Source organism: Triticum dicoccoides, chromosome 4B, assembly GCF_002162155.2.
Source record: "Triticum dicoccoides isolate Atlit2015 ecotype Zavitan chromosome 4B, WEW_v2.0, whole genome shotgun sequence".
Classification (NCBI taxonomy): Eukaryota; Viridiplantae; Streptophyta; class Magnoliopsida; order Poales; family Poaceae; genus Triticum; species Triticum dicoccoides.
The window spans coordinates 168688163-168706126 of NC_041387.1; the positions used below are offsets into that span (position 1 = coordinate 168688163).

The window sequence follows — 17964 nt, forward strand, 5'->3', positions numbered from 1 at the left end:
GGCACCCCCATCAGATGTTTGGTGTTGGTGTGATGTCTGTTTGGTATTAAGCTCCATTCGGCACCCCTTCATCATGGTGATCGAAGTAGCGACATGTGTTGCCAAGATGATGGCTTCAGGCTTACTGATGTATTACCTTGTAAGGCTTTGTGAATAATTAACAAAATGGATGCATGCATTGTGTAGATGGAGAGGTCGGGGATACATCTTCCTTCTCGAAACAAAAATATGCATTTTACTCAAATTCGTTTGTTCACAGAGCATAGATAGATTTTGAACTCATGCACATCACAGCAGCACAACACCATGCTTGTTATTACATAAAAAAAGATCAAACTAATCATACGCGTGTGCTGAAGTTGTTTGTGCCAATTTGTTCTTGAAATGCTGATAGAAGTGTTGAATGGTTGAAGCTATCAGGACGGGTTATTTTCCAGCCGAACCTTGCAATCTTGTGTCCTCGTCCATGTACCATCTCTTCAGCCTCTCATGAGCAATCTTTACCTGCATGGGGGTTAAAACACACACATAATTTAGTATCTCGCCTTTTAGCCTACACATATGTATTATCTGATTTGTTTTTTTAGGCAAATCCACAAAGCTTTATTCACCCGTCACAATGTTTACAGGGACGAAAACAAGGTTTCCGGGGTGGCCTAACCAGACATGGCGACCGGTCCTCAAATTTAAGGCATGCTTTGCAAGTTTGTGAGCCTCGACATTCGAGGTTTCAAATTCATGACAAATTTGACAAGAAGAAAAGGACCTAGTTCGGTCTTTGATCTCAAGTACAATTGCTCCATAAGCAGCCGAGGTACCTGACTTGATAGCTTCCACCACCATTTTACATTCCGAGGCGATTGCAATGTCCTGCACATACAGATCTTCAGAGAGGGCCATCGCTTCACGTATCGCCAGTGCTTCTAGAACTTCGGGTTCATCCATATTGGCTAAAATTAACACTGAAGCTCCCTGGAAAGCTCCTAAACCGTCTCGGCATATTGCAGAAACTGCGCCAAGTCCACCGAGCCTTGCAACGGCCGCATATACATTCACTTTGAAGTGTTGGTCAGGAGGAGGAATCCAGTTCATCGACCTGGGCTCTGGTGCGTTCCTTTTTGCGACTCGAGGTTGCTCAAGGAACTCGATATCTGATAAGTAGCTAGATATGAAACCATTGGTGGCATGTGGAGTCTGATAAATACCTTCATGGATCGCCTTTCGCCGCGTATGCCAGATCGCCCAAGCTGTAACGATCAAGAGTCTGAATTCATCATTTGGAGGAGCATCTGACATGGAATGTAGCCACCGTCTAGCACCAGTGTCATGGTTTGAGGCCAAGTGTTGCACCATATCCTCCTTCGACAGCGCCCAGGTGCATCTGGCGAGTGCACACTCAAGTAGGGCGTGTCTCCAGCTGTCCTGACCACCACAAATAGCACACACGTCCATAGTTGCCATATTACGACTCTGGAGTACGTCCCCTGTTGGTAAGGAATGTTGGGCTAGCCTCCATGCAAAAACTTTAAGCTTCGAGGGCACCTTTAAATTCCAAATATCCGACCAACCTTTCTTCTGTGCTTGCAAGTTTGACCAGCTCTCCGCTTCCTCTAGCCATTCTTTTCTACCCATTTTTGTTCTGTATATCATCTTGTATGCCGTTCTAACATAAAACCGGCCCTTTGGGTCCTCCGCCCAAGCCCAGAGGTCATCCAATTGCCTGGTGCATATGGGTATCCTCAGGATCACTTCAGCATCTAACTGAACAAAAATCTGCCTTACCAACTCCTCCTTCCAGGAAGCCGAGTTGCATCAATAAGATCAGCAACTAGGTCATGAATCAGCAAGGAAATTGGTCTCATCAGCCCAGGTCGTGGTAACCAATTATGGTGCCATATCTTGGTTGTCCGTCCATCCCCAATTCTTCGAATGATTCCCTGTTTGATGACTCCCCTTCCATCCAGAATAGCACGCCAAATCTGAGTGGGGTGAGCCTCTAACTCTGCTTCGAGGATTGAGCATTCCGGATGATAAGCAGCCTTCAAAATTCTCGCACTCAGGGAATGAGGCTCCTCTAAACACTTCCAAGCCTGTCTTGACAAGAGAGCTAGGTTAAAGATTTCAAGGTCCCGAAGCCCAGTCCTTCCAAGTTTTTAGGCCTTGTCATCACATCCCATGACACCCAACATGGTTTTCTTTTTCCTTGCTTGCTGCCCCATCAGAATTGTCTAATGGTTGACGTCACATTATCACACAACCCTCTTGGTAGCCTGAAGCAAGACATGGAAAACACCGGAATGGCTTGAGCTACAGATTTTATTAATACCTCTTTGCCTGCAGCTGAGAGAAGTTTTTGCATCCATCCTCGAATTTTCTCCCACACTCTATCTCTTAAATACTTAAACGTGCCATTCTTGGATTGTCCAACTTCTGTAGGCATCCCCAGATATTTCGCGCTCAGGGATTCGTTCTGAACTCCAAGGATATCTTTGATTTGCTGCTTGGTACTATTGGGACATCCCTTACTGAAGAATATAGAGGATTTGACATTGTTAATTCTCTCGCCAGAAGCATTACAGTAAACATTCAGTAGGTTTGACACCACATTTGCCCCCTCAGTACTAGACTTAAATAACAGCAGGCTATCATCTGCAAATAGAAGGTGGTTCACCTCAGGAGCTGTGGGAGCCACCTTAACACCACTTAGAGCTGATGACTGAGAACTGGATTTTAGTAGGCACGAAAGGCCCTTTGCTGCAAGTAAGAATAGATAAGGGGAAATAGGATCTCCCTGCCGAATACCTCGTGTTGGTTTGAATTGCTCTAGCTTTTCACCATTGAAGAGAACTGAAAACGACACAGATCTTACCATACCCATAACAACATCCACCCAGGCTTGAGAAAAGCCCAATTTGGTCATTGTACCTTGTAAATAATCCCATTCCAACCTATCATACGCCTTCATCATGTCCAACTTCAGAGCACAGTAACTATTGGTTTTAGACATGTTTCTCTTCATAAAATGCAAGCACTCATATGCACTGATGATGTTATCTGTAATCAGTCTACCAGGCACAAAGGCCGACTGTTCCTCGGATATAATTTCTGGGAGAATAACTTTAAGCCTGTTTGCCACCACCTTTGATGCAATTTTGTACAATACATTGCAAAGACTGATAGGTCTAAACTGTGACAGAGATGAGGGTTGTGTTACCTTAGGGATTAATACTAAGACAGTGTCATTAATGCTTTCCGGGCTCTCCTCTCCCTTAATGATACGCATGACCACCGCACTTACTTCATCCCCACAAATGTCCCAGTGCCGCTGATAGAACTGAGCAGGAAGGTTGTCTGGTCCTGGAGCTTTTGTTGGGAACATCTGAAACAAAGCATCTTTTATCTCTTTATTTGTATAAGGCGCGCACAAAGACTCATTCATCTCCGGAGATACCTTCCTGGGCACATGCCTCAACACCTCATCCACTCCCTGCACCCCCTCCGATGTGTACAACATTTTATAAAAGTTCAGAACCATGCTTTTCAGCTCCGCAGGGTCCTCTGTGTGAACTTCGAGAGCATTAGTGGGCGCTCGGATCATATTCTTCTTACGCCGCATACTAGCCCTCATATGAAAGAACTTAGTGTTCCTGTCACCAGCTGATAGCCATTCTAGCCGAGATCTCTGCCTCCACATGAGCTCCTCTCTGTGATAGAGTTCGGCCAATCTCTCGTTAAGTTTCAACTCAGGATGTGAAGGACTTATGCGCACCGGGTCATTGCGTAAGGTCTCTAGCTGGGCCTTGATTTGTTTTATTTCTTTCTGGACATTGCCAAAGGTATCCCTGCACCACCGAGACAATTCTATAGTTATTTTCAACAGCTTGTCCCGAAAGTCTCCCACGCCATAGCCTGCATCTGCTGCATTCCAACTACTAGAGATTGTGTCCCTCCAAGATTCATGTGATTCCCACATCACCTCGTATCTGAAGGGTTTCTTTGGTGTAGCATGATTCTGAGTTGGATCCAACTGTAACAAGATTGGTCCATGATCAGACGTGGCCGAGGTCAGGTGATTGAGTACTGCTTGCGGGAATCGGGCTACCCACGTCGAGCTTGCCAAGGCTCTATCCAAACGCACCCGGGTATAAGAGCCCCCTGCTACCTTTTTCTCGAAAGTCCAAAAACGGCCTTGGTAACCTAAGTCCATCAACATACAGATATCCACTGTATCCCGAAAACTCTGAATCTGGGTGTTGCTTCTGTTGGCTACACCTTCGTGTTCATTTGGTTGCAGCACTTCATTGAAATCTCCAAAACAAAGCCATGGCAGGTCGCTAAGAGTGTTGATGTCTTTCATGAGATCCCAAGTCTGGTGCCTAAGTTGTGTCTGTGCCTCACCATACACACACGTAATACACCACGGCTCTTGACCTGCCTCCTCAATCTTAGCATCTATATGGTAGCAAGAGTCGCCTAAAATCTCAAGTTTGGTACAGTCATTCCAAAACATTCCAATCCCACCGCTTCTTCCTTGACTGTCTACAGCATATGAGTGATCAAAGCCAAGAGAACTAGCAAGAGCTTCTACACGTGCCCCACTAATCTGGGTCTCAACGATACAGAGCACGGTAGGGGTAAACTTCATCACGAAATATCGAATTTCTCGAACTGTCGCAGGTTTACCCGCACCGCGACAATTCCAACAAAATGCACTCATTGGGCTTGGCGGCGCCCCTCGAGGGAGCCCGCCAGAGTTTTAACAATGCTATTGTGTCCCTCTCTTCCATCAAATTCAGTCCTTGGCTTTTTTGGATCTCTTTTAACAGGTGGGCTGGCCACTGAAGTCCCTGCTGGAACAAGAGCCAGTCATTCCTCCTCTGCACTAGTATCATGCATAAGCGGCATGGCCGTAGAGTTGCTACCTAGCTCCATCCTATCATTCCTCTTCCAGGAAGGATCTTCCATTGCAGTGTCCGACCCAGCTGTTATACCACTTCCCCCATGTGATGTTGTGGTGTACTCCGTAGTTTCGTCCAAGCTAGGCTCCTCATCAAAACCCTCATGTGTACTTGGTGCAGGTGCTGGGCCACGCCCTCCGCTCCGTCCTCCTCTTCTGCCGCCCCTACGGCCTCGACCCCGCCAGGTCCACGGCCTGTCTGCATGAACCACTCAGCACGCAACTCCTTAAAGACGAGAGCCGACGGAGGATGAATTCCCGTGCCATGTTCCTTGTACAGATGACCAAGCATCCCACACACCCCGCACCAATCAGGAAGCTTTTCGTATTTCACTCGATAGATCTGTCGCCTCGCATCGCGTATCATGGATACATGGTTCCTCAGCGGTTTTGTTACCACAATTCTTATCCAGGCTCGGTAGAAGTTCCCCGCAAAGTCTTGAGAGGGTGGTTCAACATACAATACCTCCCCCAATTTAGCAGCTAAGGATGGTACGAGGTGGGCATATAAATATGGGACATCATGAATCTGCGCCCATATCTCGGTAGTATCCATCTTGATCGTCGACGGCTTAGTCACTCCATCATAGGGTTTCATGATCACCGCATCTCCCCGGAAGTGCCATGGACCATCATTCATTACTATCTCCCAATCTCCAAGACATGAGAATTGGATTGTGTAAAGGTTAGTCCTCAAGTGGTCTGAACTTGACTTCTTGTGCTAGATCCCAAGTTGATCTCATATTTCGGTAGAACCGCGTTTGGCTGTAGGTTTTCGGGGTATGAACCCTAGCCAAAGCCACCCAGCGGACCACCTCTGGTGGTGCATCCTTGTCCTCGAAGACTACATCATCCAAGTCCTCCTCTGTCAGCCCTAGCTCCTACATCATCTTCTCAACATCGCTCACCTCTGCCCGATCAGACCTCTCAGCGGTATCCATGAAGATTTCCTTACCCGATGTACTACAACACGGGTGACTTGAGATAAGAACCCTACTCCGTTGATCTGCCCGCCAGCGCGATCACGCGTCGAACAAGGCATCGTCAGCGACAGGGACAACCAGGCAACTCGACGGCGGCGACAAAATCGCCAGCGCGAGAACAAAACCCTAACCAGAGGGAAAACACGGCGCGTCTATAGCTTAGCTATGTATTATCTGATGAGTATCGGGCTCCTCGGTGTCCCTTGTTTGGAGATCGAAGGCCCATCCTAGAAAAACCTACGAGGCCTGTGTCGCCCACCACGCAGGCGACCCGGGTGGAACCCTAGTCGCCGGGCGAACTCCCTCCTTGCTAGATCTCCCTCCCCTCGCCGTTGTCAGCAGGTACCGGCGGGCAAAGCCGACGCAAGCCCGCGCAGCGGCGATGGCGGCGGGGCACTCCGATTCTCCCTCTTATGGTGTTCGGGCGTTGCGGGGCGTCCGCCGTGGAAGCGCGTGGTCGCCTGGCGAGCTTGCGCTGGGGATGCACGGCGAGCGTGTAAGGCGTGCGGGAGTGCGTGCGGTGCGCAGACGCATATGTGGTCTGTCTCTCATGGCACAGCGGTGGCTGGCAGATCGGATCTCGGGGCGGCGGCCTCGATCGGTGGCGTGCGGTGTGGCCTGCCTAGAGGACGGCACCCACGGGTGCATATGGGGGGCCTTCCACGGCTACGTGGGCGACGTGGAGCCGGCGGCGCTGCGGCGGCCCCTCGATGGCCGACCAGAGTTCCATGGGAGGCGTCGTCTTCGACTCGATCTACTCCGGTTCGTGCTGGCTATGGTACTTAGCGACTACGGTCGACGGCAGTACTGCCTAGATGGATCTGGCGGGTGGGCATGGATCCGGGGAAAACTCCAGTCCGGCGTGGCGGCCGCACCAAAGTCGACGCCCTCAGCGCCGATTCCCTTCCTGGAGGCTTTGGTGTGGATCCAACGCCCCCTACCTCTGCCATGAGCACAGGCGAAAGTCTCTGTTCTCTGTTTGGGCGACGATGGCACTTTGGTGTCGTGTTCCTTCTTGAAGGCATCGGCCGGGGACTGCTCAAGGTGGTGGAGTTGCTGGTAGTTCGGAGTCGATGCGAGATGGCATGTAGGTGGAGCGGTGTGGCACCTACCGTATCGTCGACGGTGGGTCTCGGCGGCATGGCGCACTGGAGACTCGGCGTCCGATGCGCGGAGATGGACTCGCGCAGGAGGAGGAAGCTGTGTGGCGTCATGCAGTGTGCGGTGCTCACTGGGAGTTTGCCGACCGGTGTGTGACCCAATCTAGGTAGTGGCTTGGATGGAACACCCAGCTTTAGATGTTAGGCTTTGATGCGATGTATGTTTGGTATTAGGTCCGGACATTCGGCACACCTTCATCAAGGGGATAGTAATAGCAACAACGTTGTCAAGATGATGTCTTCAGACTTATTGATGTATCACGTTGTATGGACTTTGTGAATAATTAATAATATGGTTGCATGCATCGTCCAGATGCAGAGGCCGGGGATACATCCTTCTTTTCTAAAAAAATAAAAATAATAAAATCTGATGAGTATCAACTCAAGACTAAGGCGACAAAGTGAAGATCAGACAAAATGATCATTGTTACGTACCTGTTTTTGCCAGTCAGTCCCAAGTGTTATGAACACAAGTACAACAGTTTGAACCAGTGTGCCTACCAGCATCCCAATCCAAATGCCCTGATTTTTTAAAACATTTATATAGTTGCAAACACAAATCGGAGAGAAGATGACGCACCATGGTAATGGTGTGAGGGACTAATTATCTGTGTAATTACCTTAACTTGAAATCCGACAATGTAACCAAGCACTACCCCAAGTGGGATGCCAATCATGTAGTAGGATGTGATGTTTAACATAGGCGACCGCACTTTGCCAGCCCGCACCAACAGCAACGCCTGCAGGTAGTCAAACAAGAGAGTGATGTTATTTCAGATAGAAAACAGACCTATACTGATGTTCATCGTGTGTGTCTACCTTATACTCCCTCCGTTCCAAATTAGTCTTCGTGGTTTTAGTTCAAATTTGAACTAAAACCACGACGAGTAATTTGGAACGGAGGGAGTAGTAACAATAAAATGGTGAAGCTAACCTGATAGCACTGGTTGAACACTGTTCAGCAGAATAGAGAATGCCAGGAGAGGCGAAAGGTCGGCCACCGCACCAGCTACTGCTCGGCTCTCGGTAAACATGTACGCGATGTTCCCGCGGAAGAAAAGGAAGAATACAAACAACACAAATCCGATGAAGAAGGAAGTGATGACCACATTGGCGATGGCGAACTTGGCCCTCCTCGCACTTCCAGCACCAAGCTCATTTGCCACTCGCACTCTGTAACAATCATTGTGGCCTCATGATTTTTGTTCTGTTTTGAGGAATGCTCATGATTGAACCACAATATCAGCTAATTAATGAAATGCAGGCTGAAGATCAAGAAGTTATACCCGGTTGCACCCAAAAATCCTACTGAAATCATCAGCTCCCATCCATTGATGTTAAGGCTATGTATTTCACAAATACAAAACACTCAACACTGATTAATTACTTCATGTATTTGAATGTGACAGTAAGAACATAAGATAATATCCATGGATAGTTAGACCATGTGTGGAACTAATGTCAATATGGATGTTACCATATGGAAAGAGCGTCGAGTGCAATCTGTGCATTCTTCATAGGAGGACCAATATTGTGTTGTACCACATTTCCAAACTGAAAATGCAAACAGGTAAAGGAGAAGTGTATATGTCAATCTTTAAAGGGTTAGGATGAAGGGACAGCCTGACAAACATAGTCTGTTCTACTTTATCATCCAGTATATATCCTAGCATAATTAGGTTCATTAAGATTAATCTTGACAAAATTAATAAATTCTATTCCCTCCGTCCGAAAATACTTGTCATCAAACTGGATAAAAAGGGATGTATCTAGATGTAGATACATCCCTTTTTATCCATTTTGATGACAAGTATTTTCGGACGGAGGGAATAGAAACTAAAAGAGCAATTTCTTAGCAGGCCGCTGCATTGTATAACACCTAGCCTTCGCAAGAAGGATGCACAGTTACATACAACCGAAAGGCATTATTCTTTTGTTATCATCAATTTCTTAGCAGGTCGCTGCGTAATAAGATTATTCTTTAATTTGGAATGTCATTAAGAAGTGTTCTATTGTAATGAGGAGAAAATTCATCATGTCTTTCTCTCATGTCCATCCGCTCATCTTCTATGCATATTGTTTAAGTGGCTTTTAATCCCCCACCGCCGGTGGGTATATCAAATATGTTTGGGAATTGACTGGCTATGGTTATACCAAAATTACATATCCAGGTGGGGGTTTGCGTTATATATTGAGCAATTTGTACTTATTGTAATGATTTTGTTTTTATATAGAGCTTCCAACTTCTTGCATGTACTACTCTAGGGCTACACACTGAATCTGTATATGGTGTTCACTTTAGCAAGTATAGGTATGAAATACATTGGATATGTACTGCTCTAAGGCTATGTGTTCCCGATATGGATGACGGTCTAGCAATAAAAATCTGTGAAACACGAGTACATCGGTGTCTTTTTTTTCTATAACGGACTCCTACAACCCTAAATAAGCCATGCCACGTTAGTTCCAATGAAAAAACATGAGTAGAGGAAGGAATATACTCGATGGTGTTGTAGTCCTGCAAGAGACCGTCCACGGAATGCACCGAAAAAACATGAGGAAAAGCCTATGACAAGGTCAAATGGTCTTTTCTCCAACAGGCCTTCGGATGAAGGGTTTCTCTGAGAAATGGCGTTAGTAGATCCAAAATTTTGTAACTAGAGGTAGTGTGGCCATAAAAATCAATGATGATGTAGGTCACTTTCAGACAAAAAGGGACCACGACAGGGTGACCCCATGTCCTCAATGTTATTTAACATTGTTGCTGACACGTTGGCTATTCTGATTGAACGTGCGAAGCAAGACAATCAGATTGCAGGAGTAGTGGCACACCTTGTGGATGGTGTCCTCTCTATTTACAATATACCGACGACACAATTCTTTTACGTAACATGATCTGGACAAGGCTCGAAACTTAAAACTCTTGCTTTCAGCGTTTGAAAAAATGTCGGATCTCAAAATAAACTTCCATAAAAGTGAATTGTTTTGCCATTGAGGCTGCGGCCGATTATGCCAACCTATTTCGTTGCGTGCATGGTCAATTCCCGATTAAATATCTGGGAATAACGATTCATTATTGGCGCCTCACCATTACGGAGTAGAATCATGTAGAGGGCATCTAGAGAAACGGTTGAGCAGTTGGAAAGGCAAGCTGCTATCAGTTGAAGGACAACTGGTTTTGATTAACTTTGTCCTTACAAATATGGTTCTCTATATACTTTCTTTCTTTCTTCCAACTCCAAAAAGGGGACCTACAAAGACTGGACTATTTTAGATCCAGATTTTTCTGGCAAGGAGATGGTGAAAACAAAAAATATAGATTAGCCAAATGAAGCGTGGTTTGTAGGCGGAAAGACTAAGATAGCCTTGGAATTCATGACTTGCAGGTCAACAATGAGGCCCTACTCACTAAATGGTTGTTCAAACTTTTTACTGAGGATGGTATTTGGCAAATCATGCTGCCCAACAAGTATCTAGGCCAAAAGGCAGTATCTCAGGCATTCTGAAAACCTGACGACTCGCGCTTCTGGGCCGGCCTAATGGTAGCAAAGAAACATCTCTTTTCGCTTTGGGTTTTTCACGATAAAGGATGGGTCAGAGATTCATTTCTGGGAAGACATTTGGCTTGGCAATGCTAGTCTCCAAGAATAATATCCAGCCTTGTACAATATTGCTCGCAACAAGAATAATCCTATCGCGCAGGTGCTCAGTTCATCTCCGGTGAATATTTTGTTCAGGCATGATTTGGTTGGCCACCGACTTGTGTCATGGCATAATCTTTTATCCCGGCTGGATTCAGTTAACCTGACACAAGGCTGAGATGTGTTTTGCTGGAACCTTACTACATCAGGGTCATTCACTGTAAGCTCTATGTACCGTGCAATCACACATTCAAAGGTACCAATGAGTAATAACAAGAAAATTTAGAAGTCCAAGATTCCACTAAAAATGAAAATCTTCATGTGGTATCTTTGTAGGGGAGTTGTGTTAACCAAAGATAATCTCGCTGGACGCAACTGGCAAGGGAGTAAAAAGTGATGTTACTCATGACAAGACAATCAAACACCTCTTTTTCCAATGTAAGTTTGCACGTTCTATGTGGTCAGTCATCTAAATTGTGTCAAATTTGTATCCGCCACAAGTGTTGCCAATATTTTTGGTCATTCATTAGATGGTATTCCAAATAGGTTCAAGACTAATAAGGATGAGAGCATATGCTTTAATTTGGTTGCTTTGGCTATGAGAAATGATTTGGTTTTTTATGACAACAATGCTTCTCCTCAGCAAGTTATTTTGATGTACATACTTGCTTCTTACATGGTCTATGTTACTCCCTCCTTCCCAAAATATAAGGCGAGCTTTGACTTTTCTGGTCTTCATCGCATAACTTTGACTATAATTTTCACTCATTGTATGTCCACTAAATTAGTATAAATATACATGGATAAAACTGTTTTGCAAGTAAAATTTGACGTTAGTAGTTATACCTATTCAATCCATGCATTTTTATATGTATTAACAGTCAAAGTTGTACATCGAAGACCGTGCAAAATCAAGCGCGCCTTATATTTTGGGAAGGAGGGAGTGCAACAAACGAAGTACCAACCGTTGTTCAAGACGGTGTGTGTGCGATTGGAGCAGTGGCTATGGAGGTTTTTTCTCAAATTTTCGTGCTGAAATGACATCCGAGGAACTCTGGACAAACAAAAGAAGCAAAACATGTCTCCAAAATGCCTTTTTTGAAGTTTCTTTGAAAGCTGATTTTTTTTTTCATTTTCTAGAGCTACTCGAATGCCATTTCACCATGAAAATTTTCACGCTCCTAGCACATTGGTCATCTCCAGTGAAAAAAAAACAGATTTTTTGCTTTTTTTCCTATTTGTTTTGAATTTACCATTTGGCCTAGTTGGAACAACTTCAAGGAAGGGGCCGATTGGGATGGCGACTGTGGGGCGATGCCGGGGACAACGCCAGCCTCTGCCGCCTCTCCCCCGCCCCCCTCCTCTCCCGCCGTGCCCGCCGGCGCTCCGCGCCTGGCCGGTGCGGTCGCCCTCCCCCTGTCTCCTCGCCCCTCGCCCTCCCCTGCTCTGCCCCCGTCCGCCCCTGCTGCGACGCGCGCTTGCAGTTGGGCCGACTTGGCGGTGGAGGAGGACCGATTGGACGCCGACGCGGTTGCCGCCGGGCTGCCACAGCCTCCTCGCCGCTTCGGTGACCGGCTGGCTGCGGGGGTGGCGGCCGACGAGTCCATCTCCGCCCTGGTCCCTTCCCCTTCCCTTCCCCTCCCTCTACCTTTGCGGATGCGGCCGGAGGCCCACCACGCACCACCTTCCCCTCCACCACAGGGCGCTGGCCGTCCGGCTAGTCGTCGTGGCCGAGGGGCTCGAGCGCGAGCTTGGGGGTGGCTGGCCGGTCGGAGTTGGGACGGGCGGCGTGTCGTGGTTCTAAGTCTGACAGTAGAGTGGGGGGTAGGTATGGAGAGGCAAGGTTCTAACTATGGAGAAGTTGTAAACACAAGAGATGTACGAGTTCAGGCCCTTCTCGGAGGAAGTAAAAGCCCTACGTCTCGGAGCCCGGAGGCGGTCGAGTGGATTGTGTGTATATGAGTTACAGGGTGCCGAACCCTTCTGCCTATGGAGGGGGGTGGCTTATATAGAGTGCGCCAGGACCCCAGCCAGCCCACGTAATGAAGGGTTTAAGGGACATTAAGTCCGGGGCATTACTGGTAACGTCCCACATAAAGTGTCTTAACTACCATAAAGTCTACTTAACTACAGGCCGTTGCAGTGCAGAGTGCCTTTTGAACTCCTGGTAGTCGAGTGAGTCTTCGTGGTCGAGTCCTTCAAGTCAGTCGAGTGGGTCCCTCGTTGGTCGACTGGAAGGTGACCTCTTCTAAGGGTGTCCTTGGGCAGGGTACTTAGATCAGGTCTGTGACCCTACCCTAGGTACATGACTCCATCATTAGCCCCCGAATGGATTGAGGCTTCGAGTGAGGAAGGAGTTGATGTTGTTTCCGATTAACCTTTGCACACTAGTCGTGCGTTGTTCTGGACCAAAGAATCTCTTCGTTGATAGTGAGCAACTTGTCTTCAATCGACTCGATCCATTCTTTTCTTTCGTCGAGTGATCTTTCGGGCTTCGACGATTTCCGAGCGACGGATCGCAGGAAATTCCGCGCCTGACAGACCGATCTGCCGTTCGCGGATTCCGCGGGATGCGAAATTTGGGGAAACGCGCGAAGCGGAGCGGGCCGCGGCGTTCGGATGGGACGGGACATAGACGCCTCGATCCCCGCGCCGCTTTCTTCGCCACGTATCCCGCCTGCATAACTGTTCCAGGATATGATTAGATCGATCGGGCCCACCTGTCATCCACTCGGAAGGGACCTTATAAATGCGCCCGGCGAGGGTTTTTTGAACAGTGCCTCAGCATTCTCTTTCTCTGCTCCCTTCGTCTCCGCCCAACGCGCTCGCTCTCGCCTCCGCACAACTTCTCCTCGCGCGTCTCATCGGCAATCATGGCCAAGGAGAAGACGGCGGCGCTGGAACGCGCGAAGAAGGCGTCGGCGACGGAGAAGGCGAAGGGGAGATCCACCAGCCGCAGCGGGTCTTCGTCTAGATCCCGCCTGCCGAAGGGCTGGGTCCAGGGAGATTGGATCCAGTCGACCATCACGGAGAAGGACCTCCTCGACATGGCCAATGAGGGCCTGATCCCTCATGGAGCTGCAAGGCTTCCGGGGAAAGAATGGCAGCCCCAGCCGGAGGAAGGTGAGTGCGTGCTGCTGGCTACCCATGTCGACCGCGGATTTTCTTTGCCGCCGAGTATTTTCTTCCGTGGTTTCTTGAAATTCTTTGGAGCGCAACTCCACCACTTTACCCCGAATTCTATCGCCTATCTTGCCGCATTCGTGTCCATGTGTGAGGGTTTTCTGGGCTGTCGACCGCACTGGGGCTTGTTCAAGCATATATTCACGTGTCGCTCTCAGACCGTGAAGAAGGCGAGCCCAGGCGACGAAAGAACCCGAGTTGTCCAAATGTGTGGGGGCCTGGGGATCCAGGTGAGGAACAAGAACACCTTCCCAGCCATGACATTTCCCGAGTCAGTCAGAGGCTGGCAGTCGACCTGGTTCTACTGCCAGGATCAGTCGACGCCGGGGCAGTCGAGTGGACTCCGTCAGTTTACCATGGACCGAGTGAACAAGCCCTCCTCTCTGAAGTTGATTCCGGAGGAGAAAGCCGACGTGAAGATGTTGATGGAGCGCGTAGTACAGTTGGTTCGGGAGGGAGTGACGGGCATGGATCTCCTGGAGGTTTTCCTTAGGCGTCGTATCCAGCCCCTTCAGTTCCGGAGCCATTGCATGTGGTTGTACTGTGGGACTGAGGATGAGACTCGGGTCCATCCAGAAGCAGTCGACGATGCCACTCTGGAAAGGTGGATGGCCGCCGTTACCGGAAACAAGGATAACCCACGCGGAGCCAGAAGGATTCCTCCACTCGACCACCACAGTGATCCAAACAAGGTATGCCTGCTCAGCTCCCCACTGTATTCTTGTCATATTCATTTCTGTTTATTCTGCCAATCGGTCGATTGATCTTTGTCTTGATGTCTATCAGGCCCTCACCAAGCTGTACTCGATGCCCAATGGAGCACAGGCTCCGACTGAGGAGGGTGAAGCGAGTGGGGGCGAGAGCCAGGAGGAGGAGTGGGACTCGGACGCTGCCGAGGACGATGATGACGATGACGATGATGACGGTGATGAAGATGATGCTGAAGACGAGGAAGAAGAGGAGGAGGAGGTCGTACCACCGCGCTCGGAAAGGCGGTCGAAGCTTGTCCACGACCCTGCGACTGAACGTGGCAAGGGGGTTGCGACCGTTGCACAGTCGACCAAGCGCCCTCGGACCACCTCTCCGGCGCCGACTGAAAGGCGTCGAAGCAGCCCAGGGTGGCTCCGTCAAAGCCGACCAAACTCCTGCCGAAGATGAAGGTGTCCATCCCCACCATATCAGGGTAATCGTGCTGCTTAAGTCTTCTTATTTTGTACGAACTTTATCTCTGGCTGGCGCTGGGGTTAGTCGACTGATTCTTTGGAGTTGCAGTGCTGCTACTTCCGAGACCTCAGCCCGGGCTGATGACCATGAGATGGAGGACGCAACAACCTCAAAACCAGGTACTATACTCTTAACGCCGTTTTTAGTCGATTGACTTATGATCTATAATCCTGATTCTTCTCTGTAGCTCCACCCAATGTTGTTATCACTCTCCCAGATGATGATGAAGATGAGGAACCGCTGAAGCACAGAAGGAGTAGGAAAACGTCTGCCAGCAGGGTGCCCCAGGATGTGACGGCGCCTGAGACTCTGGTTGCGGAGGAGGAGAACACCACTCGACACACTGTGTCCTTCGCAGATCCACTGGCGAGTGCTCAGCAGCCCTCCCTCTTCACGATGCACCACGTCCCAGAGGACCAAGCTGGCGCCGCGAAGGAGGCGACACGCCAGGCAGGGATCATGATGGAGCAGTTAAGGACCATCCGGGATGCGAGCCAGGCAGCTTACGACGCCAGTTCTGCCCTTCAAAGCAATGTTCAGGTCAGTCGACCATCGCCTGTTCTGTTAGGATATGCTATCAAAAACTTTTCTTTCCAACATCTACGGTAGTCACCCACTGGATGTGTCGATTTAGACTCCGTGTTAGCGGGGGCATGCTGAGTGCACCCGCTGGGTGTAGTCCCCAAGGCTAAGGTCGACTGCTGGCAGTCGGCCTTAGGATTTATAATTTCAGTCTTTCCGTCATTCGACTATGGCGAATGGATTTCGAAAGCCGGTCGACTGGTCGACTCTGCCTTCAATAGGATTAGTGGGGGCACGCTGAGTGCACCCACTGGGTGTAGCCCCCGAGGCTAAGGTCGACTGCTGGCAGTCGTCCTTAGGCTTTATAATTTCAGTCTTTCCATCATTCGACTATGGCGAATTGATTTCGGAAACCGGTCGACTGGTCGACTCTGTCTTCAATAGGATTAGTGGGGGCACGCTGAGTGCACCCACTGGGTGTAGTCCCCGAGACTACGGTCGAATGCTTGTATTCGGCTGTAGTCTTAGAAACGTGTGATTTTTCCTTTTTCACTCGGAAGTGAATTATATTTGACATTTAGTCGATTGGTTCTTCGCAGAACTCCTATGATCTTGTGGTTCGCTACTCTGAGCTGGAAAACAAGCACATTCAGCTCGAGCTAAATTTGAAGCTGGTTCAGGAGAATCTGACGAAGGCAAAGGAGGAGACCGAAGGTATGTTTGGTGAGACCTTGACGACTGCTTTTTCCCTTCGTTTGTTTCAAAATCTGATCTTGCTGTAACTTGCAGGTAAGGTAAGGGAGGCCCAACAGAAAAAAGACCTTGAATTAGCTGAGAAGATCAAGCTTGCTGACGAGAAGTTAGCTTCAGTCACCAAGCTTGAACAAGACAATACCAATCTGAAAGCTGCTCTTGGGATCGCCAACAAGGAAGTCAGTCGACTGAAAACTGATAAAGCTGCCCTGACCGACCAAGTCAGTAAGTTGACTGGGAAGAAAAATGATCTGGAGTCCTTCCTGAGTGGTCTTGCCAAGAAGTTGTTCCTTATGCTTGAAGGTAAACCTCTATGCTCGGTAATCATTTCCAATCGTGGTTTTTCCATTCGACCATCGCCTTGACTCGGTGATCGTCCTTGCAGAATTTTGTCAAAACTTTGAAGAAGAAACTAGCCGGCTGGAACCAAACCTCGACCCCGTCAATTCTTCGGTGAACGACGAAGTTGCCATGAATGTTTTCCGAGTGGAGTCCCGTGTTGCAGCTGTCGAGGACTATCTTGCAAGGCTGAAGGTCGCCACATCTCGCATCGACTCGACGCTCTGGCCCGGGGAGACACTTCAGAATGACCTCGAGTCGCTGATGGCTCGCTTGAACACGATCCCTGGTCGAGTGCAGGAGTGGAAAAAGTCCTCGGCTCGGTGCGGTGCAGATGTTGCTCCGTGTCTGGCCCGAGTTCACTGCAAAGATGCGCGAGAAGAGAAGCTGGCGGCCCTCCGGGTGGCCAACACCAAGAAACACGACTTCATGTCCTTTATGGAAACTTTCCTTGCGGCTGCCACTCGGATCGCGGATGGAATTGATCTTGATGAGTTTGTTGCACCTTCCAGCCCTCCACAGGAGGGGTAAAAAACTTCTTCTAAGCTCGATGCCTTAAATTTGCCTCGGTATGCCGAGTGGAGTTGTAACCGATAAACTTTAACAGGTCTAGTGCCTGAGCACTTTCGGTTCCTTTTGGTATCGATCCCAACTTGATCTTGGTGTTTGAATAAGATTGCTTTTGGCTCGAAAATGTCTTTGCAGGCCCAAAGCAAGACGCTTACTGCAGTCGACTTATTCCTTAGTCCACTTAGGCGAGCACTGGGCTGCAGCTAAGCCCCCGAGTGAGAGGTTTGCTCTTCACTCGGTAGGATTTTGATAACTTAGGCGAGCACAGGGCTGCAGCTAAGCCTCCGAGTGAGAGGTTTGCTCTTCACTCGGTAGGATTTTTATATCTTAGGCGAGCACTGGGCTGCAGCTAAGCCCCCGAGTGAGAGGTTTGCTCTTCACTCGGCGGGATTTTGATAACTTAGGCGAGTACTTAGACTGCAGCTAAGCCTCCGAGTGAGAGGTTTGCTCTTCACTCGATAGGATTTTTATATCTTAGGCGAGCACCGGGCTGCAGCTAAGCCCCCGAGTGAGAGGTTTGCTCTTCACTCGGCGGGATTTTGATAACTTAGGCGAGTACTTAGACTGCAGCTAAGTCTCCGAGTGGAAGTCTGGCTTACCACTCGGTAGGATTTTCATAACTTAGGCGAGTA

The 17964-nt window shown here is 48.7% G+C and overlaps 1 pseudogene; it reads right to left on the reverse strand.

Moving 5' to 3' along the window:
- Positions 1-215: 215 nt before the first annotated feature.
- Positions 216-17964, reverse strand: part of LOC119295582 — a 33202-nt pseudogene continuing 15453 nt past the window's right edge.